Source organism: Ambystoma mexicanum, chromosome 1p (assembly GCF_040938575.1).
Source record: "Ambystoma mexicanum isolate Mex_15411 chromosome 1p, UKY_AmexF1_1, whole genome shotgun sequence".
NCBI classification, from domain to species: Eukaryota; Metazoa; Chordata; class Amphibia; order Caudata; family Ambystomatidae; genus Ambystoma; species Ambystoma mexicanum.
Genome location: NC_090921.1, coordinates 232,951,119 through 232,958,618, shown reverse-complemented (window position 1 = coordinate 232,958,618; position 7,500 = coordinate 232,951,119). Strand labels below are relative to the sequence as shown.

Genomic DNA, 7,500 nt, shown 5'->3' with positions numbered 1-7,500 from the left:
AAGTGCGTCCCCCTCAGATAAGGCTTGGCCGTTCGGGGCCGTTCGGGGCCCTTCAGGGGTGAGGCAGGGCAAGGACAGTGTCCCCCATCTCCTCCTTGTGCTGCTGGCTGGCTGGCTGGCTCCTTTGCCTTGCTTTGCAGCTCCTGTGAAAAGCAAGCAAAAAGGGCAGACTTTTTTTTCCTCCCGTGACACAACAGCACCTTTTCCGAAACACTGGAAAAAAAAAACACATTTAAACAAAAAAATATTGCAAAGTGCTCTTCTTTCAAGAATTGCTCAGTCTTTCTTTTTCACAGCATTGTTTTCCCCAAGTGGGGAAGTGCACCAGTCCTGGAGGTACTGCAATACCAAGTTGATGCGTGGAGTGGACAGAGCAAGCTCCCATTCCATCTCCCGGTTCCAAAAATCAATTTAATATATGGTCCCCAGATAGAGGACGTATCAGATATTAAACTGATAAGAACAGATACTACACTTGATCTTAGCCAAAAGGCCGAGAAGCGATGTCCACAAAAGCTTTGCCTGAAAGACTGCTGCTCGGCAGCTCCCCTGCTGACTCGGAGCAACGCTCTGCGGCAGAGCCCCAGATTCCTCGGCCAAGAATAGCATTTGCATGACCAGCATGCCCGGCGGTATGGTAAGCATATTTTGCATGGCTCCGCCCCAAGATTTCCATGGGTCCCACAGCGCCTGGTGCGAGACGGCCAGACACAGGCTGCAGAGCTCCACCCAGAGAAGCTGCAGCCCGGCCTGGCACTGGCCCCGTCACCTAGCGGCCGAAAGTCACCCTCAGCTGCCCAGGAGATGCTCCCCCAAGTGCGTCCCCCTCAGATAAGGCTTGGCCGTTCGGGGCCGTTCGGGGCCTTTCAGGGGTGAGGCAGGGCAAGGACAGTGTCCCCCATCTCCTCCTTGTGCTGCTGGCTGGCTGGCTGGCTGGCTCCTTTGCCTTGCTTTGCAGCTCCTGTGAAAAGCAAGCAAAAAGGGCAGACTTTTTTTTCCTCCCGTGACACAACAGCACCTTTTCCGAAACACTGGAAAAAAAAAACACATTTAAACAAAAAAATATTGCAAAGTGCTCTTCTTTCAAGAATTGCTCAGTCTTTCTTTTTCACAGCATTGTTTTCCCCAAGTGGGGAAGTGCACCAGTCCTGGAGGTACTGCAATACCAAGTTGATGCGTGGAGTGGACAGAGCAAGCTCCCATTCCATCTCCCGGTTCCAAAAATCAATTTAATATATGGTCCCCAGATAGAGGACGTATCAGATATTAAACTGATAAGAACAGATACTACACTTGATCTTAGCCAAAAGGCCGAGAAGCGATGCCCACAAAAGCTTTGCCTGAAAGACTGCTGCTCGGCAGCTCCCCTGCTGACTCGGAGCAACGCTCTGCGGCAGAGCCCCAGATTCCTCGGCCAAGAATAGCATTTGCATGACCAGCATGCCCGGCGGTATGGTAAGCATATTTTGCATGGCTCCGCCCCAAGATTTCCATGGGTCCCACAGCGCCTGGTGCGAGACGGCCAGACACAGGCTGCAGAGCTCCACCCAGAGAAGCTGCAGCCCGGCCTGGCACTGGCCCCGTCACCTAGCGGCCGAAAGTCACCCTCAGCTGCCCAGGAGATGCTCCCCCAAGTGCGTCCCCCTCAGATAAGGCTTGGCCGTTCGGGGCCGTTCGGGGCCTTTCAGGGGTGAGGCAGGGCAAGGACAGTGTCCCCCATCTCCTCCTTGTGCTGCTGGCTGGCTGGCTGGCTGGCTCCTTTGCCTTGCTTTGCAGCTCCTGTGAAAAGCAAGCAAAAAGGGCAGACTTTTTTTTCCTCCCGTGACACAACAGCACCTTTTCCGAAACACTGGAAAAAAAAAACACATTTAAACAAAAAAATATTGCAAAGTGCTCTTCTTTCAAGAATTGCTCAGTCTTTCTTTTTCACAGCATTGTTTTCCCCAAGTGGGGAAGTGCACCAGTCCTGGAGGTACTGCAATACCAAGTTGATGCGTGGAGTGGACAGAGCAAGCTCCCATTCCATCTCCCGGTTCCAAAAATCAATTTAATATATGGTCCCCAGATAGAGGACGTATCAGATATTAAACTGATAAGAACAGATACTACACTTGATCTTAGCCAAAAGGCCGAGAAGCGATGCCCACAAAAGCTTTGCCTGAAAGACTGCTGCTCGGCAGCTCCCCTGCTGACTCGGAGCAACGCTCTGCGGCAGAGCCCCAGATTCCTCGGCCAAGAATAGCATTTGCATGACCAGCATGCCCGGCGGTATGGTAAGCATATTTTGCATGGCTCCGCCCCAAGATTTCCATGGGTCCCACAGCGCCTGGTGCGAGACGGCCAGACACAGGCTGCAGAGCTCCACCCAGAGAAGCTGCAGCCCGGCCTGGCACTGGCCCCGTCACCTAGCGGCCGAAAGTCACCCTCAGCTGCCCAGGAGATGCTCCCCCAAGTGCGTCCCCCTCAGATAAGGCTTGGCCGTTCGGGGCCGTTCGGGGCCTTTCAGGGGTGAGGCAGGGCAAGGACAGTGTCCCCCATCTCCTCCTTGTGCTGCTGGCTGGCTGGCTGGCTCCTTTGCCTTGCTTTGCAGCTCCTGTGAAAAGCAAGCAAAAAGGGCAGACTTTTTTTTCCTCCCGTGACACAACAGCACCTTTTCCGAAACACTGGAAAAAAAAAACACATTTAAACAAAAAAATATTGCAAAGTGCTCTTCTTTCAAGAATTGCTCAGTCTTTCTTTTTCACAGCATTGTTTTCCCCAAGTGGGGAAGTGCACCAGTCCTGGAGGTACTGCAATACCAAGTTGATGCGTGGAGTGGACAGAGCAAGCTCCCATTCCATCTCCCGGTTCCAAAAATCAATTTAATATATGGTCCCCAGATAGAGGACGTATCAGATATTAAACTGATAAGAACAGATACTACACTTGATCTTAGCCAAAAGGCCGAGAAGCGATGCCCACAAAAGCTTTGCCTGAAAGACTGCTGCTCGGCAGCTCCCCTGCTGACTCGGAGCAACGCTCTGCGGCAGAGCCCCAGATTCCTCGGCCAAGAATAGCATTTGCATGACCAGCATGCCCGGCGGTATGGTAAGCATATTTTGCATGGCTCCGCCCCAAGATTTCCATGGGTCCCACAGCGCCTGGTGCGAGACGGCCAGACACAGGCTGCAGAGCTCCACCCAGAGAAGCTGCAGCCCGGCCTGGCACTGGCCCCGTCACCTAGCGGCCGAAAGTCACCCTCAGCTGCCCAGGAGATGCTCCCCCAAGTGCGTCCCCCTCAGATAAGGCTTGGCCGTTCGGGGCCGTTCGGGGCCTTTCAGGGGTGAGGCAGGGCAAGGACAGTGTCCCCCATCTCCTCCTTGTGCTGCTGGCTGGCTGGCTGGCTCCTTTGCCTTGCTTTGCAGCTCCTGTGAAAAGCAAGCAAAAAGGGCAGACTTTTTTTTCCTCCCGTGACACAACAGCACCTTTTCCGAAACACTGGAAAAAAAAAACACATTTAAACAAAAAAATATTGCAAAGTGCTCTTCTTTCAAGAATTGCTCAGTCTTTCTTTTTCACAGCATTGTTTTCCCCAAGTGGGGAAGTGCACCAGTCCTGGAGGTACTGCAATACCAAGTTGATGCGTGGAGTGGACAGAGCAAGCTCCCATTCCATCTCCCGGTTCCAAAAATCAATTTAATATATGGTCCCCAGATAGAGGACGTATCAGATATTAAACTGATAAGAACAGATACTACACTTGATCTTAGCCAAAAGGCCGAGAAGCGATGCCCACAAAAGCTTTGCCTGAAAGACTGCTGCTCGGCAGCTCCCCTGCTGACTCGGAGCAACGCTCTGCGGCAGAGCCCCAGATTCCTCGGCCAAGAATAGCATTTGCATGACCAGCATGCCCGGCGGTATGGTAAGCATATTTTGCATGGCTCCGCCCCAAGATTTCCATGGGTCCCACAGCGCCTGGTGCGAGACGGCCAGACACAGGCTGCAGAGCTCCACCCAGAGAAGCTGCAGCCCGGCCTGGCACTGGCCCCGTCACCTAGCGGCCGAAAGTCACCCTCAGCTGCCCAGGAGATGCTCCCCCAAGTGCGTCCCCCTCAGATAAGGCTTGGCCGTTCGGGGCCGTTCGGGGCCCTTCAGGGGTGAGGCAGGGCAAGGACAGTGTCCCCCATCTCCTCCTTGTGCTGCTGGCTGGCTGGCTGGCTCCTTTGCCTTGCTTTGCAGCTCCTGTGAAAAGCAAGCAAAAAGGGCAGACTTTTTTTTCCTCCCGTGACACAACAGCACCTTTTCCGAAACACTGGAAAAAAAAAACACATTTAAACAAAAAAATATTGCAAAGTGCTCTTCTTTCAAGAATTGCTCAGTCTTTCTTTTTCACAGCATTGTTTTCCCCAAGTGGGGAAGTGCACCAGTCCTGGAGGTACTGCAATACCAAGTTGATGCGTGGAGTGGACAGAGCAAGCTCCCATTCCATCTCCCGGTTCCAAAAATCAATTTAATATATGGTCCCCAGATAGAGGACGTATCAGATATTAAACTGATAAGAACAGATACTACACTTGATCTTAGCCAAAAGGCCGAGAAGCGATGTCCACAAAAGCTTTGCCTGAAAGACTGCTGCTCGGCAGCTCCCCTGCTGACTCGGAGCAACGCTCTGCGGCAGAGCCCCAGATTCCTCGGCCAAGAATAGCATTTGCATGACCAGCATGCCCGGCGGTATGGTAAGCATATTTTGCATGGCTCCGCCCCAAGATTTCCATGGGTCCCACAGCGCCTGGTGCGAGACGGCCAGACACAGGCTGCAGAGCTCCACCCAGAGAAGCTGCAGCCCGGCCTGGCACTGGCCCCGTCACCTAGCGGCCGAAAGTCACCCTCAGCTGCCCAGGAGATGCTCCCCCAAGTGCGTCCCCCTCAGATAAGGCTTGGCCGTTCGGGGCCGTTCGGGGCCTTTCAGGGGTGAGGCAGGGCAAGGACAGTGTCCCCCATCTCCTCCTTGTGCTGCTGGCTGGCTGGCTGGCTGGCTCCTTTGCCTTGCTTTGCAGCTCCTGTGAAAAGCAAGCAAAAAGGGCAGACTTTTTTTTCCTCCCGTGACACAACAGCACCTTTTCCGAAACACTGGAAAAAAAAAACACATTTAAACAAAAAAATATTGCAAAGTGCTCTTCTTTCAAGAATTGCTCAGTCTTTCTTTTTCACAGCATTGTTTTCCCCAAGTGGGGAAGTGCACCAGTCCTGGAGGTACTGCAATACCAAGTTGATGCGTGGAGTGGACAGAGCAAGCTCCCATTCCATCTCCCGGTTCCAAAAATCAATTTAATATATGGTCCCCAGATAGAGGACGTATCAGATATTAAACTGATAAGAACAGATACTACACTTGATCTTAGCCAAAAGGCCGAGAAGCGATGCCCACAAAAGCTTTGCCTGAAAGACTGCTGCTCGGCAGCTCCCCTGCTGACTCGGAGCAACGCTCTGCGGCAGAGCCCCAGATTCCTCGGCCAAGAATAGCATTTGCATGACCAGCATGCCCGGCGGTATGGTAAGCATATTTTGCATGGCTCCGCCCCAAGATTTCCATGGGTCCCACAGCGCCTGGTGCGAGACGGCCAGACACAGGCTGCAGAGCTCCACCCAGAGAAGCTGCAGCCCGGCCTGGCACTGGCCCCGTCACCTAGCGGCCGAAAGTCACCCTCAGCTGCCCAGGAGATGCTCCCCCAAGTGCGTCCCCCTCAGATAAGGCTTGGCCGTTCGGGGCCGTTCGGGGCCTTTCAGGGGTGAGGCAGGGCAAGGACAGTGTCCCCCATCTCCTCCTTGTGCTGCTGGCTGGCTGGCTGGCTGGCTCCTTTGCCTTGCTTTGCAGCTCCTGTGAAAAGCAAGCAAAAAGGGCAGACTTTTTTTTCCTCCCGTGACACAACAGCACCTTTTCCGAAACACTGGAAAAAAAAAACACATTTAAACAAAAAAATATTGCAAAGTGCTCTTCTTTCAAGAATTGCTCAGTCTTTCTTTTTCACAGCATTGTTTTCCCCAAGTGGGGAAGTGCACCAGTCCTGGAGGTACTGCAATACCAAGTTGATGCGTGGAGTGGACAGAGCAAGCTCCCATTCCATCTCCCGGTTCCAAAAATCAATTTAATATATGGTCCCCAGATAGAGGACGTATCAGATATTAAACTGATAAGAACAGATACTACACTTGATCTTAGCCAAAAGGCCGAGAAGCGATGCCCACAAAAGCTTTGCCTGAAAGACTGCTGCTCGGCAGCTCCCCTGCTGACTCGGAGCAACGCTCTGCGGCAGAGCCCCAGATTCCTCGGCCAAGAATAGCATTTGCATGACCAGCATGCCCGGCGGTATGGTAAGCATATTTTGCATGGCTCCGCCCCAAGATTTCCATGGGTCCCACAGCGCCTGGTGCGAGACGGCCAGACACAGGCTGCAGAGCTCCACCCAGAGAAGCTGCAGCCCGGCCTGGCACTGGCCCCGTCACCTAGCGGCCGAAAGTCACCCTCAGCTGCCCAGGAGATGCTCCCCCAAGTGCGTCCCCCTCAGATAAGGCTTGGCCGTTCGGGGCCGTTCGGGGCCTTTCAGGGGTGAGGCAGGGCAAGGACAGTGTCCCCCATCTCCTCCTTGTGCTGCTGGCTGGCTGGCTGGCTCCTTTGCCTTGCTTTGCAGCTCCTGTGAAAAGCAAGCAAAAAGGGCAGACTTTTTTTTCCTCCCGTGACACAACAGCACCTTTTCCGAAACACTGGAAAAAAAAAACACATTTAAACAAAAAAATATTGCAAAGTGCTCTTCTTTCAAGAATTGCTCAGTCTTTCTTTTTCACAGCATTGTTTTCCCCAAGTGGGGAAGTGCACCAGTCCTGGAGGTACTGCAATACCAAGTTGATGCGTGGAGTGGACAGAGCAAGCTCCCATTCCATCTCCCGGTTCCAAAAATCAATTTAATATATGGTCCCCAGATAGAGGACGTATCAGATATTAAACTGATAAGAACAGATACTACACTTGATCTTAGCCAAAAGGCCGAGAAGCGATGCCCACAAAAGCTTTGCCTGAAAGACTGCTGCTCGGCAGCTCCCCTGCTGACTCGGAGCAACGCTCTGCGGCAGAGCCCCAGATTCCTCGGCCAAGAATAGCATTTGCATGACCAGCATGCCCGGCGGTATGGTAAGCATATTTTGCATGGCTCCGCCCCAAGATTTCCATGGGTCCCACAGCGCCTGGTGCGAGACGGCCAGACACAGGCTGCAGAGCTCCACCCAGAGAAGCTGCAGCCCGGCCTGGCACTGGCCCCGTCACCTAGCGGCCGAAAGTCACCCTCAGCTGCCCAGGAGATGCTCCCCCAAGTGCGTCCCCCTCAGATAAGGCTTGGCCGTTCGGGGCCGTTCGGGGCCTTTCAGGGGTGAGGCAGGGCAAGGACAGTGTCCCCCATCTCCTCCTTGTGCTGCTGGCTGGCTGGCTGGCTCCTTTGCCTTGCTTTGCAGCTCCTGTGAAAAGCAAGC

General features: G+C 53.4%; 9 non-coding genes across 9 annotated transcripts; all 9 read right to left on the bottom strand.

Moving 5' to 3' along the window:
- Nucleotides 1-314: 314 nt before the first annotated feature.
- LOC138457225 (U2 spliceosomal RNA) lies at nucleotides 315-505 on the bottom strand. Its single transcript, XR_011262206.1, has one exon. It is a non-coding gene; the product is annotated as a U2 spliceosomal RNA (small nuclear RNA).
- Nucleotides 506-1,132: 627 nt separating this feature from the next.
- LOC138457214 (U2 spliceosomal RNA) lies at nucleotides 1,133-1,323 on the bottom strand. The gene has a single exon (XR_011262204.1). It is a non-coding gene; the product is annotated as a U2 spliceosomal RNA (small nuclear RNA).
- A 627-nt stretch (nucleotides 1,324-1,950) lies between these two features.
- LOC138457203 (U2 spliceosomal RNA) lies at nucleotides 1,951-2,141 on the bottom strand. The gene has a single exon (XR_011262202.1). It is a non-coding gene; the product is annotated as a U2 spliceosomal RNA (small nuclear RNA).
- A 623-nt stretch (nucleotides 2,142-2,764) lies between these two features.
- On the bottom strand, nucleotides 2,765-2,955 carry LOC138457181 (U2 spliceosomal RNA). Its single transcript, XR_011262199.1, has one exon. It is a non-coding gene; the product is annotated as a U2 spliceosomal RNA (small nuclear RNA).
- Nucleotides 2,956-3,578: 623 nt separating this feature from the next.
- LOC138457170 (U2 spliceosomal RNA) lies at nucleotides 3,579-3,769 on the bottom strand. Its single transcript, XR_011262197.1, has one exon. It is a non-coding gene; the product is annotated as a U2 spliceosomal RNA (small nuclear RNA).
- A 623-nt stretch (nucleotides 3,770-4,392) lies between these two features.
- LOC138457159 (U2 spliceosomal RNA) lies at nucleotides 4,393-4,583 on the bottom strand. Its single transcript, XR_011262195.1, has one exon. It is a non-coding gene; the product is annotated as a U2 spliceosomal RNA (small nuclear RNA).
- A 627-nt stretch (nucleotides 4,584-5,210) lies between these two features.
- LOC138457148 (U2 spliceosomal RNA) lies at nucleotides 5,211-5,401 on the bottom strand. The gene has a single exon (XR_011262193.1). It is a non-coding gene; the product is annotated as a U2 spliceosomal RNA (small nuclear RNA).
- A 627-nt stretch (nucleotides 5,402-6,028) lies between these two features.
- Nucleotides 6,029-6,219, bottom strand: LOC138457137 (U2 spliceosomal RNA). The gene has a single exon (XR_011262191.1). It is a non-coding gene; the product is annotated as a U2 spliceosomal RNA (small nuclear RNA).
- Nucleotides 6,220-6,842: 623 nt separating this feature from the next.
- LOC138457126 (U2 spliceosomal RNA) lies at nucleotides 6,843-7,033 on the bottom strand. The gene has a single exon (XR_011262189.1). It is a non-coding gene; the product is annotated as a U2 spliceosomal RNA (small nuclear RNA).
- Between the last annotated feature and the right edge of the window lie 467 nt (nucleotides 7,034-7,500).